Raw genomic sequence first — 15,017 nt, 5'->3', positions numbered from 1 at the left:
TTTATGAAGGCAATCAAGCGTTAAATAAACTTCTGGCTACTGACTAGTTTATGCGGGTGTTGGCGGCGTCTTGTGATGGTGTGAAACTTAGAGCAGATCCTTGGTGGTGGAGGAGGACAGGATTATGCTGGTATACACTGCTATTTGTTTTTCGCTCGGAGATTATTCAATTCAATTTTAACAATTACAATAAAAATTAATAGTCATTGTTTATGGCACGGCTTAAATTTATGCTTCAATGCTCATCTATTTTGAATTCATAACAATAAAATATCCACTTAATGCCTGATTGTTATCGATTTAAATATTTATTGCAATTAATTGTCATTAATTTGAAGACAGTGAGGAAAAAAAAAACAAAGAATAAAAAATAAGAATTGAAGGTATAAATTTGTTTTGCAAATGTTGAGATTATTAATCAAGAGTGTTCGATTAAATGGAACAATTAGATTAGGAAGGAAACAGTTCAATATTTTTGGGTATATTAGGTGATTTCACTGAGATTCTATTGAAAACAATTTGAAAAGTATTGGTCGGTTTTGCCGTCGATCCGCCAACGTCTTTTTGTTAAAATAAGTTTTGAATTGTGTTATGATTATTACAATGATGACCCTTAATTGGGATGGCATTGAAGGAGTGTGCCAAGATTTTTATACCCTCCACCATACATAGTATGGAGGGAATATTAAGTTAGTCATTCCGTCATTAAGACCCAACAAAAAATATATATTTTTGGTCAGCGAAAAATTCTAATACGATTTAGTCCTGTCCGTCTGTTGTAATAACGCTACAGTCAAAAGGTATTAAGATTGGAAGCTAAAATTTTGCACAGATCTGTCTTTTGTCTGCAGGCAGGTCAAGTTCGAAGATGGCATGTATCGGTCCACGATATCGTATAGCCCCCATATAACGTTACCCCCCGATATTCGGTATTTTGATGATTTTACCCACATTTTCAATGAAATTGTCTGAAAAGCTACACAAGGAGTTCTGTGTGATCACTTTTATAGGTGCACGACATCGTATATCCTCCATACAACGGCACCTTCCAATATTCGCTATTTTTTGATTTTAGCCACATTTTGTAATGAAATAATCTGAATGTCCACACAGCGAGTTCCTCGTGAGTACTTTATCTCCTGCAAGAGAATTGTCTATATAGGTCCACGATATCGTAAAGCCGCCATATAACGGTACCTCCCAAAATCGGGATTTTGATGATGTTAGCCACATTTTTCAATGGAATTGTCTGAAATTCTATACAAGCGGTTCTTTCTGAGTACCTAACCCCTTATGAGAGAATTATCTAAATAGGTCCACTTTTTAGTATAGCGCCCATATAACTGTAACCCCAGATATTCGGTATTTTCACAATTTTTCGATATTATTATTTTTCAAATTTCGTATATATAGTTCGGAATCGTTACTACAGCCTATGACACAAATTACTTATGCAGGACCACATTTTCGTATAGCTCTCATATAACGGTTTTCATTTGAGCGGTATTATGGACGTATTTTTTTTTTGAAAAATTTTAAGATTCTTCGAAATGGTGGAGGGTATAAAAAGTTCGGCCCGGCCGATATGAGCTGCTTTTTTACTTGTTTTATTTTGTGTTTGATCAAAGTCACATATAAATATTACAATGTGCCAGATTTGGACTATGTTGACTTCTTCATTTATTGAAATATCTGATAATTTTTGTAAAAAAGTTGAAATATGTTGATAAAAATATTGGGATGTGCAAAATTTAAAGAAAATCGAACAATTATTTTCAATTTTATGCGAATATTTTTAATCATCCATCCTTTTTATGGAAAGATCTTTGGTTAAGAATAAGATGAAATAATGAGATGAGAAATGGGTGGGCCAAGAATGGGTGGGCCGATTTGAATCATTAATTAGTAAAACCAGTAAGGAAAAAACAAAGGTCGAGTGGGGCCGACTATATGATACCCTATAACAGTATGCATAATTATTTGAACTCCGTAAAAAAATAATTTATTTGATGTAGATCATGCCACCTATCAATATTTAGCTTTAGAGCAGTTACAATTCGGTTTCAGAGGGGAACTAATACATGAGAGGCATATCCAATTCTGAATCGATTTTCACTAAATTTGACGGAGACATTTAAATCTTTTATACCAAATAACATTGCTATAGAGTGCATGATATCACAAATAAAACAGCAGCTAATATCGGCCGGGCCGAACTTTTGACCATTTTACATATCCTTCACCATTTCGAAAGAACTTGAACAATTTAAAAAAAAACAAGTAAGCAAAGGCTACAGTCGAGCTGGGCCGACCGTTGAATACCCTACAACACTATAATATATGATACAGTTTATATAGGCCAGATACTCGAAAGAATTCCACAAGATATTGTGACAAATAATAAAAGTAAACCATCAGGTTTCGTTCTCTAATTTTCGAATAACAGAAACTTGAACTAATTTGCTCATTTCAAATTTATAGGTAGATGTTGCACGTACATGGTCTTCCTAGATCTGGAACCAATATTTCCCAAAGACCTATAATCTCTCAGGAGTGGCACAAGATTAACATTTATTATTGGTTTTTTACTAAAACGCATCTATATGAGATACAGACATTTGACTATATTCTTCAACGAAATCAGCGTTAAAGAAATAGTCAGAAGTGCGTCTTTCCTGTATTTGTGAATTCTCCAAAAAGTCACTGGAATGGATATTTTCTTATTTTGTCTACAAAAGTTGGCAAAACTATTTCACACATTGAATATTTTTGGATGGCCATCCAAAACTATTTGGTTTTTGCAATGTCCGGTAACCTCCATTCAATTGAGCGTGAGGATCGGGCGATAATTACGACTTGCTGACACTTTTGCATTTTTTTTTGTCCATTTAAACCCCTAAATATATGGCGATTATCTCCAAAAAGAGTAGGCTTCTATTCTGACCCTCATCTTTTCCCCATGCAAAATTTCGTAAGGATCGGGCCATAAATGCGATCTGTATATGATATCCTGATATCCTAACTACTTAGTTTTGTTAGCTGTAGAAATATTACCAAATGTTTAATTCAAAATGAAAATATGCCAAAAATATGAAAAATTTGAAAAAATATGAGAAAATATTACAAAATCAATATTTTCATCTTTAGAGAGATATTTTTATGCGAATTTTTTAGACGTTTTTTCTTTCCTGCCAAGAGGACATTCTGAATTAATGAGAACTGTCGAAATCAGTTCAGCCGTTCTCGACATATAAGAGATCTTCCAATCATATCTTCTTTGATAGACATATATATCGCACATATTTTGCTATATATCCGATTTGTTGGATGTTAACATCAATGTAAAGATCAGAAGTAACCTTGTCATGGCTTTGTGATTTCGCCGGGATTTAAAATATTCGCGGTTTAATGAAAAATTTTGAATTTTTTCAACACAAAAGATATGGTCTATTTTACCCGCTAAATATTATCCGATGATCACCCAAATTGGTAGGCTTCTTCCCCGCCCTAAACTCTAGCTACATGCGAAATTCCGCGTCGATTGGTCTATAATTGCGACCAGTAGAGCAACTGCAAAATCAGGAATTTTTTCAGTTTTTGGTCCATTTCAACCCCTAAATATTATGCGATCATCTCCAAAAGAAATAGGGTTCTATTCTGACCTTAACCCCACCTACATTCTAAATTTCGTAAAGATCGGGCCATAATTGCGACCTGTAGAGTGATTACAAATTAACATGGACAGACGGACAGACGGACAGACGGACAGACGGACGGACGGACATACATAGCTAGATCAACTCAGCTCGGCGAGCTAGGAAGATCCATATATACTTTCCTATATGGGAAACCAATATTTCGAGGTGTTACATAATTTTTGGCCCAATCAAACTTATAATACCCCCAACACATAGTGTTGTAGGGTATAAAAATCCGTAAACAACCCCTTAAATGAAAACTGTTATATGGAGATAATAGGAAGACGTGGACTTGCTTTGTCATAGGCTGTAGTACGCATTACGAAATTCAAATACCAAATATGAAACAATTCCGGCGAATAATGTAGCTAAAATCATCAAAATACCGAATATCGGGATGTACCGTTATATGGGGGTATAGGAAAACGTGAACCTATATACCATTTTTTTTTTTCATAGGGTGTAGCACCCATTTGGAAATGTAAATACGACATTTGTTACAATTCCGGTGAATAATGTCGCACAAATCATAAAAATGCCGAGTAATGGGAGGAATCGTCATATGGGGGCTATACGAAGACGTGAAGGTACATACAAAAATGTTTGTCAGAGGCTGTAGCACCCATTACAAACTTCAAATATGATATTTAAATAATTCCGGTAAATACTGTCGCTAAAATCATAAAAATACCGAATATCGGGAGGTACCGTTATATGGGGGCTATACGAAAACATGGCGATCCATGGCCCATTTACGAACTTAGCCTACCTGCTTGCAAACTATGCATGTATACAAAATTTTAGTCTTCTATCTCAATTCGTTCGAAAGATAGCGTGATTACAATAGACAGACGGAACGACAGACAGACATCTCTAGATAGTCTTAGAATTTTACGCTGATCTAGGATATATATACTTTGTAAGGTCTATTATAAATATTTCTAGTAGTTACAAACGGAATAACAAAGTTAATATACCCTCCATAGAATGGTGGAGGATATCAATATATATTTCGGAGCCGAGTTGCACAAAATGGAAACGTACGTCCTGAAGTTCACTCCATTTGGGATTATATTAGCCAATTTTTGCACAATAAAGCTGAAATCGGACTAAGGATATATATGGGAGCTGTATCCAAATCTTAGTCGTTCTTGATAAAATTTGGCGAAGGTATTTCCGAGCTCTATAAGATATCTGGTACCAAATATTATTCTTTTGGAGTGCATTTTATGAATGTGAGGGACTTAAACGCCAAATGAGAGCTATAGCTAAATCTGAACCGATTTTCAGCAAATTTGATGTATTTGCTTCTAGACTGAACTCGGTCGGATAAGCCAAAATTAACGTCATTTAGACTGATATTGGTCATTTTGTGAACAATTTACTCGAAATCGGTTGAGGATATATATGGGAGCTATATCCAAATCTTAACCGAGCTTGATAAAATTTGGCAAAGGTATTTCTAGAACCAAATATCTTGTGGGGTCCATATTACAAATGTGAAGGACTTAAACACCTAAATCGGAAGAGATATATAGCTATATCTGAACCGATTTTAACTAAATTTGGTGTACGTAGTTATACCCTACAACACTATGTGTTGGGGGTATTATAAGTTTGATTGGGCCAAAAATTATGTAACACCTCGAAATATTGGTTTCCCACATAGGAAAGTATATATGGATCTTCCTAGCTCGCCGAGCTGAGTCGATCTAGCCATGTATGTCCGTCCGTCCGTCTGTCCGTCTGTCCATGTTAATTTGTAATCAAGCTACAGGTCGCAATTATGGCCCGATCCTTACGAAATTTTGGACGAAGGTTAAGGTCAGAATAGAAGCCTATTTCTTTTGGAGATGATCGCCAAATGTTTAGGGGTTGAAATGGACCAAATACTGAAAAAATGTCGGAATTTGCAGTAGCCATACAGGTCGCAATTATAGACCAATCGACGTGGAATTTCGCATGTAGCTAGAGTTAAGGGCGGGGAAGAAGCCTACCAATTTGGGTGATCATCGGATAATATTTAGCGGGTAAAATAGACCACATCTTTTGTGTTGAAAAAATTCAAAATTTTTCATTAAAACGCGAATATTTTAAATCCCGGCAAAATCACAAAGCCATGACAAAGTTACTTCTGATCTTTACATTGATGTTAACATCCAAGAAATCAGATATATAGCAAAATATGTGCGATATATATGTTTATCAAAGAAGATATGCTTGAAAAATCTCTTATATGTCGAGAACGGCTGAACTGATTTCGACAGTTCTCATTAATTCAGAATGACCTCTTGGCAGGAAAGAAAAAACGTCTAAAAATATCGCATAAAATTATCTCTCTAAAGATAAAAATATTGATCTTGTAAAATTTTCTCATATTTTTTCAATTTTTGTCATATTTTTGGCATATTTATACCCTACAACACTATGTGTTGGGGGTATTATAAGTTTGATTGGGCCAAAAATTATGTAACACCACGAAATATTGGTTTCCCATATAGGAAAGTATATATGGATCATCCTAGCTCGCCGAGTTGAGTCGATCTAGCTATGTATGTCCGTCCGTCCGTCTGTCCGTCTGTCCGTCTGTCCATGTTAATTTGTAATCACTCTACAGGTCGCAATTATGGCCCGATCTTCACGAAATTTGGAATGGAGGTCGGGGTTGGGCCAGAATAGAACCCTATTTCTTTTTGAGATGATCGCCAAATGTTTAGGGGTTGAAATGGACCAAATACTGAAAAAATGTCTGATTTTGCAGTAGCTATACAAGTCGCAATTATAGACCAATCGACGCGGAATTTCGCATGTAGCTAGAGTTTAGGACGGGGAAGAAGCCTACCAATTTGGGCGGTCATCGGATAATATTTAGCGGCTAAAATAGACCATATATTTTGTGTTGAAAAAATTCAACATTTTTCATTAAACCGCGAATATTTTAATTCCCGGCGAAATCACAAAGCCATGACAAGGTTACTTCTGACCTTTACATTGATGTTAACATCCAACAAATCGGATATATAGCAAAATATGTTCGATATATATGTCTATCAAAGAAGATATGCTTGAAAGATCCCTTATATGTCGAGAACGGCTGAACTGATTTCGACAGTTCTCATTAATTCAGAATGGCCTCTTGGCAGGAAAGAAAAAACGTCTAAAAAAATCGCATAAAAATATCTCTCTAAAGATGAAAATATTCATTTTGTAAAATTTTCTCATATTTTTTCAATTTTGTCATATTTTTGGCATATTTTCATTTTGAATTAAACATTTGGTAATATTTCTACAGCTAACAAAACTAAGTAGTTATGACATCAGAATATCATATACAGATCGCATTTATGGCCCGATCCTTACGAAATTTTGCATGGGGATAAGATGAGGGCCAGAATAGAAGCCTACTCTTTTTGGAGATGATCGCCATATATTTAGGGGTTGAAAAGTTGCTATTATTCGAAAATTAGAGAACGAAACCTGATGGTTTTCTTTTATAATTTGTCACAATATCTTGTGGAATTTTTTCGAGTATCTCGCCTATATAAACTGTATCGTTTATTATAGTGTTGTAGGGTATTCAACGGTCGGCCCCGCTCGACTGTAGCCTTTGCTTACTTGTTTTAGTCTGAATTCGGTTGGATGTACCAAAATTCAAGTCTTTTGGACTGATATTGGCCATTTGGTGGACGACTAACCCGTAATCTATTGAAGATACATATGGGAGCTATATCCAAATATGAACCGATCTCGATAAAATTTGACAGAGGTATTTTCCAGCAGTATCTGATGTCCGGTACCAAATAACATTTTTATGGGGTGCATATTACCCATGTGAGGGACTTAAAATACCAAATGGAGTGAAACATATATATGGGAGCTATAGCTATATCTGAACCGATTTTTCCAAATTTTGTTTACCTGCTTCTAGACTGAATTCGGTGCCAAAATTCGGGTCATTTGGACCTATGTTTGCCATTTAGTGCACAAGTGACCCGAAATCGGCTGAAGATATATATGAGAGCTACACCTAAATTTGTGCCGATTCTCGCCAATTCCAATATGGCTCGTCCTTACACCAATCAAATGATTTTTGCAAAATTTCATCTCAATCGGATATTAAATGCGACCTGCATTTTGTTCACAAGGAAACATGGACAGACAGACGGACAGACGGATAGATTTACATGCATAAATCTACTCAGAAAGTTATTCTATAAAGATCATCAAAAGTAAGTATGAGTCTATCTCGCTTGCTTCTCCATGTTACAATCAAATGCACCAAGATGTAATACCTTCACCACTATATGGTGTTGGGTATAAACAATAAAATTTTTCTGGATGAGGTTCGAGGCCGATTCGAATCAGGGTAGGCCGATTTGCATCATTCATTGTGAAATTTGAATAGAATCGAAGGTTTATTTTGATTTTTTTTATGAACGCCTTGTTATTTAAAATTCTGAGCTTTTTATGGGGTAAGTACTGGAAGGATTGGCTCGATATCTACCATTTTCCAATAGATCTTGTGTTTGTAGAAGCATTTGCATGTGGGATATTTGAAGACAATCAGGTGCTTATTTCAAAATTTTATAAGAGATATAATTGTTCGAAATTTCGACCAGTTGTGGAGGAGTTACCGGAGGGAGTAGAGCGACATTTCACATTTTTACACCTGAACTTGTGTAGATAGAAATATTGGGATATGTCTAGTTTGAAAATAATCTGGTGCTTATTTCGTATTTGATGAGAGTTATAATTATTCGAAATGTTGACACGTTGTGGGGTAGATACCAGAATAAGTCGTCCGACATTTCCCATTTTCGCACGGGCATTGATGAAAATATTAGGTATTGCAAAGTTCGCACAACACTTTATGATCCTTTCTTGCTTTACACGATAAATAATTTTCTGTGGAAATTTTGGGTGGATCGATATTTCCCACCTCCGAAGTCGATCAAAATTTGACTATAATATCACGATGTACCAAGTTTGGATCAAATCGAATACTACCTTCGAAAGTTATCGTGCGCACCATCCAGACAGACAGACCGTCGTATAGACACCCTTAGATCTACTCCAAATGGCCTGAAACGGATTTGGTCCAAAGACACACCGTTATATCGATGAGTTTTGGTCGTAAAAATGATATGTACCCTCTCTAGCCATATAACTGAGGGTATAATAATTAAGGAGAGCTTCAATATCAGCACCAAATCCTTTTCCTATCAACGAAAATTTTTCCGCAATTAAAATTATCTCCAAATTCCACATTCCTGTCTTTCCTTTGTGAAAAAATTTCTTTCAATTTTACTTGAAAACCTCAAATAAAATCTTCGATTATCACTTAAGTAATAGCCTTTCAAGCAATGGGACTCCAAAAACAAAAAGAAAAAATGCCACACTGCAACAAAACAATGCCGAGCAAAAGCCGACAAGTTACCAGAGAAAGAGACCACAAACCACAGCAGAGACAAATGAAACACTCGTCCAAAACAAACCTGTCGACTAGAGAGGTAATAAGAAAATTAGTTTTTGGCAAATTGACAAGAGAATGAAATGTTCGGTTGCGGTTGGTTTCATCGGTTTACTGCAAAAGGAGTGTGGTATAACACATATGTGCGTATGTGTGATATATCACATCTCTTATGTTATTTAATAATAATTTATTAAGGAAATGACATTATATTGAACAAAAGACAATAACAATAGAAATATAACCAATACCAGGAAAATATTGTTACAGTATTACATTTAATTGTAACAAAATATTTGTTGTTGACTCAAACTATATTTATTGAAATTATAGGAGTCTTAGCATCTTTTGAAATTTTAGGGAAATTAAAGGTTGATAGATGAGGAGGTATTTGAATTTGAATATAGAGAAAACTTCAGCATTAATTGTGGGTACTAACTCCATACATATCTCCGCATCGGAAAAGACTACAGAATTAAGCAACGACTATAGTCGTGCGGGACCGACCATGTAATACCCTACAATAGTATAAATTATTAGAAAACTCCTTAAGTCGAAAACAATTTTGGTAAATTTATTGCCTTCGGATTTTATCTGTGGTCCATTTTCCAGCTAAATATTAAAAGTTGGCCATCCAAAATGCAAGGCTTCTGCCCCGTGAAAAACTTTAAGTTTATGGGAAATTCTATGTCGAATAGTCTTTAATTTTGACCAGTAGAACACTGCACAATCAGGAACATTTTCAGTTCGTTATACCCTCAGCGCATAAATATCATTTGATACGGCTAAAATGTGCTCCATCGAAATAACGGCTTAAGGTCCTTGTTCTCTTTGTACCAACTCCGTTTCCGGACATTTGGAGTCGACCTAGCAATGTCCGCTCGACAGTTCGTCTGACTAGTGCGCACGATAACTCTCGAAGGGAGTATCCGATTTGGTTAAAACAACGAGTTTAGAGATGGGCCACTCCTTCTGGTACCTCCCCCACAAAGGGTCAAAACTTTGAATATCCAAGAAGCTCATAAACTAACATCCGATTTCATTCAGACTGGGTACATCTTAATATTTCCATCAACACAAGATCTGTTATAAATATGGTAGATATCGGACTAACACTTCTGGTACCTTCTTCACAGGATCAAAGATTTAAATAACCAAAACGATCATAAAATTCATATTTCGCACATCTCATTATTTCTACCAACACAAGATCTGCTGTAAAGATGGAATATATGGGTCCACTCCTTCTGATACCTCCGCCACAATTTGTCAAAATTTTGAATATCCATGAAGCCTATAGAACGCGAAATTAACATCCGATTTCATTTATACTTACTACATCTTAATATATCCATCATCGCAATATCTGTAATAAAGATGATAGAGATAGCACCATCTCTTCTTCTATTTCACACACATTTTAGCTAACACAAGATCTTTTGGGAAGGCGATATATATCTGGGAACCACTTCTGGTACCTCACTCACAGCCGTTGTAAAGGTCACAAATATTAACCAAAGGACACGAAATCTCGCATAAAGTTAGAGTTTAGGACAGCGGGTACAATGGACCACTAATTTTGTCTGAAAAAATACGAGCATTACTTACAGGCGATATCCGAAGTACACAAAAGGCGAACTTCTGGCTTTTTTATCCTGATTTCGTTGACGAAATTCTAAATTTGGAGATACGGAGGGGCTTCTTGCTTTTGGAGATGATCGCAAAATATTTAGAGGTTCAAGTGAACCAACAGAAAAACTTCCTGATCACAAAATAGAAGCCAATCGACACGCCTGTGAAGAGAGTTAAGGACAAGGAAGAATTCTAGCATTTTGGATGGCCATTGGATTATATTTAGCTGTAAAATGGAGCACAACAATTAACAGCACGACGGAGTGCGTAAATATTGGGCAAATGTCCCTAGTCAAAATTCTAATTTCAAAAGCGAAATCTCCTTATGTCCATTTCAAAAGCGAAATGGACATAAGGGGGCTTCTAACATATTGTAGTGTTGTAGGGTATAACATAGTCGGCCCCGCGCCTTTGCTTACTTGTTTTATTTTTTTTTTTGAAAATTTCGACCTTTTTTGGTGGATTTACTAGAAGAAGTAGACGAATATATTCCATATTGACACAAGATCTTGGGTTTCTAAAAATGTTAAAATGTGCTAAATTTGAAGGCCCTTACATCACATTTTATAAGAGTTATAATTATTCAAAATGTTGACCCTTTGTGGTGGAGGTACTTGATGAGGTGGATCGATATTGTCCATTTTCGCACCTGGCCTAGCACGGATGCAAATATTAGGATTTGCAAAGTTGGAGCAAAATCGGGTTATCGTTTCTCTTTTTGTGCAGTAAAATATTCTCTTTGACAAATTCAACCTTTCGTGGGGGGAGGCACCAGAAGGAGTTGACCGATATTGCCTATCTCCGAATTCGAACTAAGTCTGATAGTAATAGTACTATGAACGAAGTTTGGACCAAATCAGATACTTCAAGAGTTATCGTGGGTACCAGCCAACCATACAGACAGACAGACGGACGGACAGAGCTAGAACGACTCCAAATGTCCTGAGCCGGATTTGGTCCAAAGAAACCTAGGGTCGAAAACCGTTATTTCGACTAGGCACGTTTTGAACGTATCAAATGATATATACCTTCTCTAAACAAATGATATACCTTCAAATGATATCTAACTTCTCTGAGGTTATAAATATGTTTAGGGTTATTTGGGGCTGCTGATGTCAAAAATTTTACGATTTTTCGTTTTTCCAGAAATCAGTGTTCGAAATTTTTCAAGTTTACACATATGTAAAGTCACGCTTGCACATGCAAAACATTTTTTTTTTTATTAAGTGTAACGGTTATATGCATGGTATAATAAAAAGGTAAGGTAAAGATACCAGCTGATTACAATTTTTTCTATGTGTGTCCGACTTCTGAAAATTTTTTGTATGTATTTGTTGTTTTGAAAAATAAAACCAGAATATTTTTAAAATCATTGATTGGAAGACGCGTAAATTGCGAGACGCGCATTAAAGCTATTCGCTAATCTTGCCATTGAATTGAAATATAGAACTGCTTAGATCATATTTTTGGAATAAAATCCAGGCATTTCCCCGCTGATTAACTGGTTTTAGAAATTAGGTAAAATATTGAATAAATGAAAACAACTTGTGGCATGTAAATTTGACATAATGCGGGCACAGCTTCAGGGCTGTATTTCTGTAGTTTTACTAAGCTGTTCTACCTCCTTATTGTACCATGGTTATATGTACATGTATATTAGCAGTAATTCCGCATCCGTACTTCTTCGGTTTAGAATTTTTTGTTATTTTTTAAAATTACTTTCAAAAGTATTCAAAAATATGGGTTTCAGAAATGTACACTTACCATCGATGGGGAGGTGGATATTTTTTGGAGGGGAGGAGATATTTTTGGATGGACGGGATACATTTAGGGCGGATTTTTTTACTTACTTACCTACACAAAAATTTGTTTAAAATTTGACCCTTTTCATACATAAATATTTTTTTGAAAATGGGTATTTTTACTGTTCGAAAAATCGGACAGATGTGCGAAATCGGATAAAGCACTTAACTGGTTAGGGTACGGAAAACAATCAAGTTTTTGTTTTTTCCATAGCATAATCGTTTTAGGAAAAAGAGCAAAACTTAAATTCTGAAGTTATAGATCAGCTTTAAAAAATATTACAGATATTCGCAAGGTTTTACATTGCTATTTTCCACAAATAGTTAAAAAAAATTCAAAAAATTTAATATAAATTTTTAAGTTATTTCAAATTTTAAATTGTTTTTTTTTTAACTTTTTTCTGTTACTCAGCTTTTTTGCTACAAAAATGCATTTCAGTGATAAACATAAAAGCGGTTTCTTTTGATATATTTATATGGATTTTATATTCCCTATGATATATATGCACTTTTTTATTGTATTCAGTGATGCGTAGCCCTGGGTTTCTATATTTTTCTCGCTGTAATGTAAAATCCCTTTTCGAAAAATATCTACTTTTTTATTGGTCTCGTGTGTATTCATTTGATGGCACAGTTCATAGCAAAAGGCTTAGCAAAGGATGAGTGATGTTGCCAGCATATTTGGTTGGTGTTTTGAGCGTATTTCTACAAAAATTAGCTTTCTACATGTTTTTTTACGGATTTTTTATTTTGTATTTTATTGTTTTACTTGTCCTTTTTTATGATGGCGAATACAAAAAAAAAAAAAAAAAATATGTTTCATTCGTTTAACCTTTTTTTTCTCGTTTCTCTTTTTTTTTGGTGAATACAAAATATTGTGGAAAAACATATTTATTTCGAGTGAGTCATGCACAGCAGACAAATATATAAATCATAACAGATTTATAAAGCCATACAAATGAATGTCTGCCATAGCACATTTGCCACATGATTCATGAGTAAGCATTTTTTTGGGGTTAAAAAAAAAGAAAAAAATATATGTGATGCATAAACGGATTTTGAAACTCGTGGAAATATTGGACAACTTACATGTGTTTTCAAAATACAGATTTTTAATGGAATTTCGTTTTGGAAGCAAATAAATTTTATCCAATGGAAAATAATTCAATTGTTACATATCAGGGTTTATATGAATTAAGAAAATCTAAATCGAGTTTAATTTTAAATTTAATTCAAAATAAATATTTATAAATAACTGGCAAACAATTTATTCAAACTGTATAACAAAAACAAGTAAGCAAAGGCTAAAGTCGTGCGGGGTCGACCATGTGGTACCCTACAACCCTACAATATGTTAGAAGCCCCCTTATGTCCAAATCCATTTTGGAAGATTTCGCTTTTGAAATTATGCCACGGAACACTGCCTAGATATTACCCTCAGCATTTCGACCGGGTACATTTGCCCAATATTTATGCAATCCGTTGTGCTGCTGGTTCTTGTGGTCCATTTTACAGCTAAATATAATCCAAAATGCTAGAATTCTTCCCTATCCTTAGCTCTCTTTTCAAGCATGGCAATTGGCTTCAATTGTGTGATCAGGAAAGTCATTGGCTAATTTGAACGCCTAAATATTTTGCAATCATCTCCAAAATCAAGAGGGCCCTTTGTATCTCCAAATTTAGACTCATCTATACGATTTGCTTGTCTACGATATATGAATATATTCGTCAACGAATTCGGCATATAAAAGCTAGAAATTCGCCTTTTGTGCACTTCGGATATTGCCTGTAAATAATGTTCGTATTTTTTCCATTCAACTCGCTGTCCTAATCTCAAACTTCATGCGAGATTTCGTGTCCTTTGGTTTCAATTTGTGATCTTTATAACTTCTGCAAAATCAGGAACATTTTTAGTTGTTGGTTCATTGCAACCTCTACAGGTCATTCCTGATCGTTACTCATCTATTTATTATTACGCCGGGATAAAAAATATTTAATTTTATTTAATGGACAATTTGCCTTTTATTTAACACAAATGTTATGGTCTATTTCACCCACTAAATATTACCCGATGACCATCCAAATTGGAAGGCTTCAGCCCAGCCTTAGGCTCTAGCCCCGTGCTAACTTCCGGCAGGTTTTTGGTCCATTTCAGCGCCTAAATATTATGCGATTATCTGCAAAAGCAATAGGCTTCTATTCTGGCCCTATTCCCACCTTCATTCCAAATTTCGTGAAGATCGGACCATAATTGCGACCTGTAGGGTGATTACAAATTAACATGGACAGACGGACGGACGGACATACATAGCTAGATCGACACATCTCACCGAGATAGGAAGATCCATATATACTTTCCTATTTGGGAAACCAATATTTCGAGGTGTTACATAATTTTTGGCCCAATGAAACTTA

This window comes from Musca domestica, unplaced genomic scaffold (genome assembly GCF_030504385.1).
Source record: "Musca domestica strain aabys unplaced genomic scaffold, Musca_domestica.polishedcontigs.V.1.1 26, whole genome shotgun sequence".
NCBI classification, from domain to species: Eukaryota; Metazoa; Arthropoda; class Insecta; order Diptera; family Muscidae; genus Musca; species Musca domestica.
The sequence above is the reverse complement of the archived record's forward strand: the minus strand, read 5'-3'. Positions refer to the sequence as shown.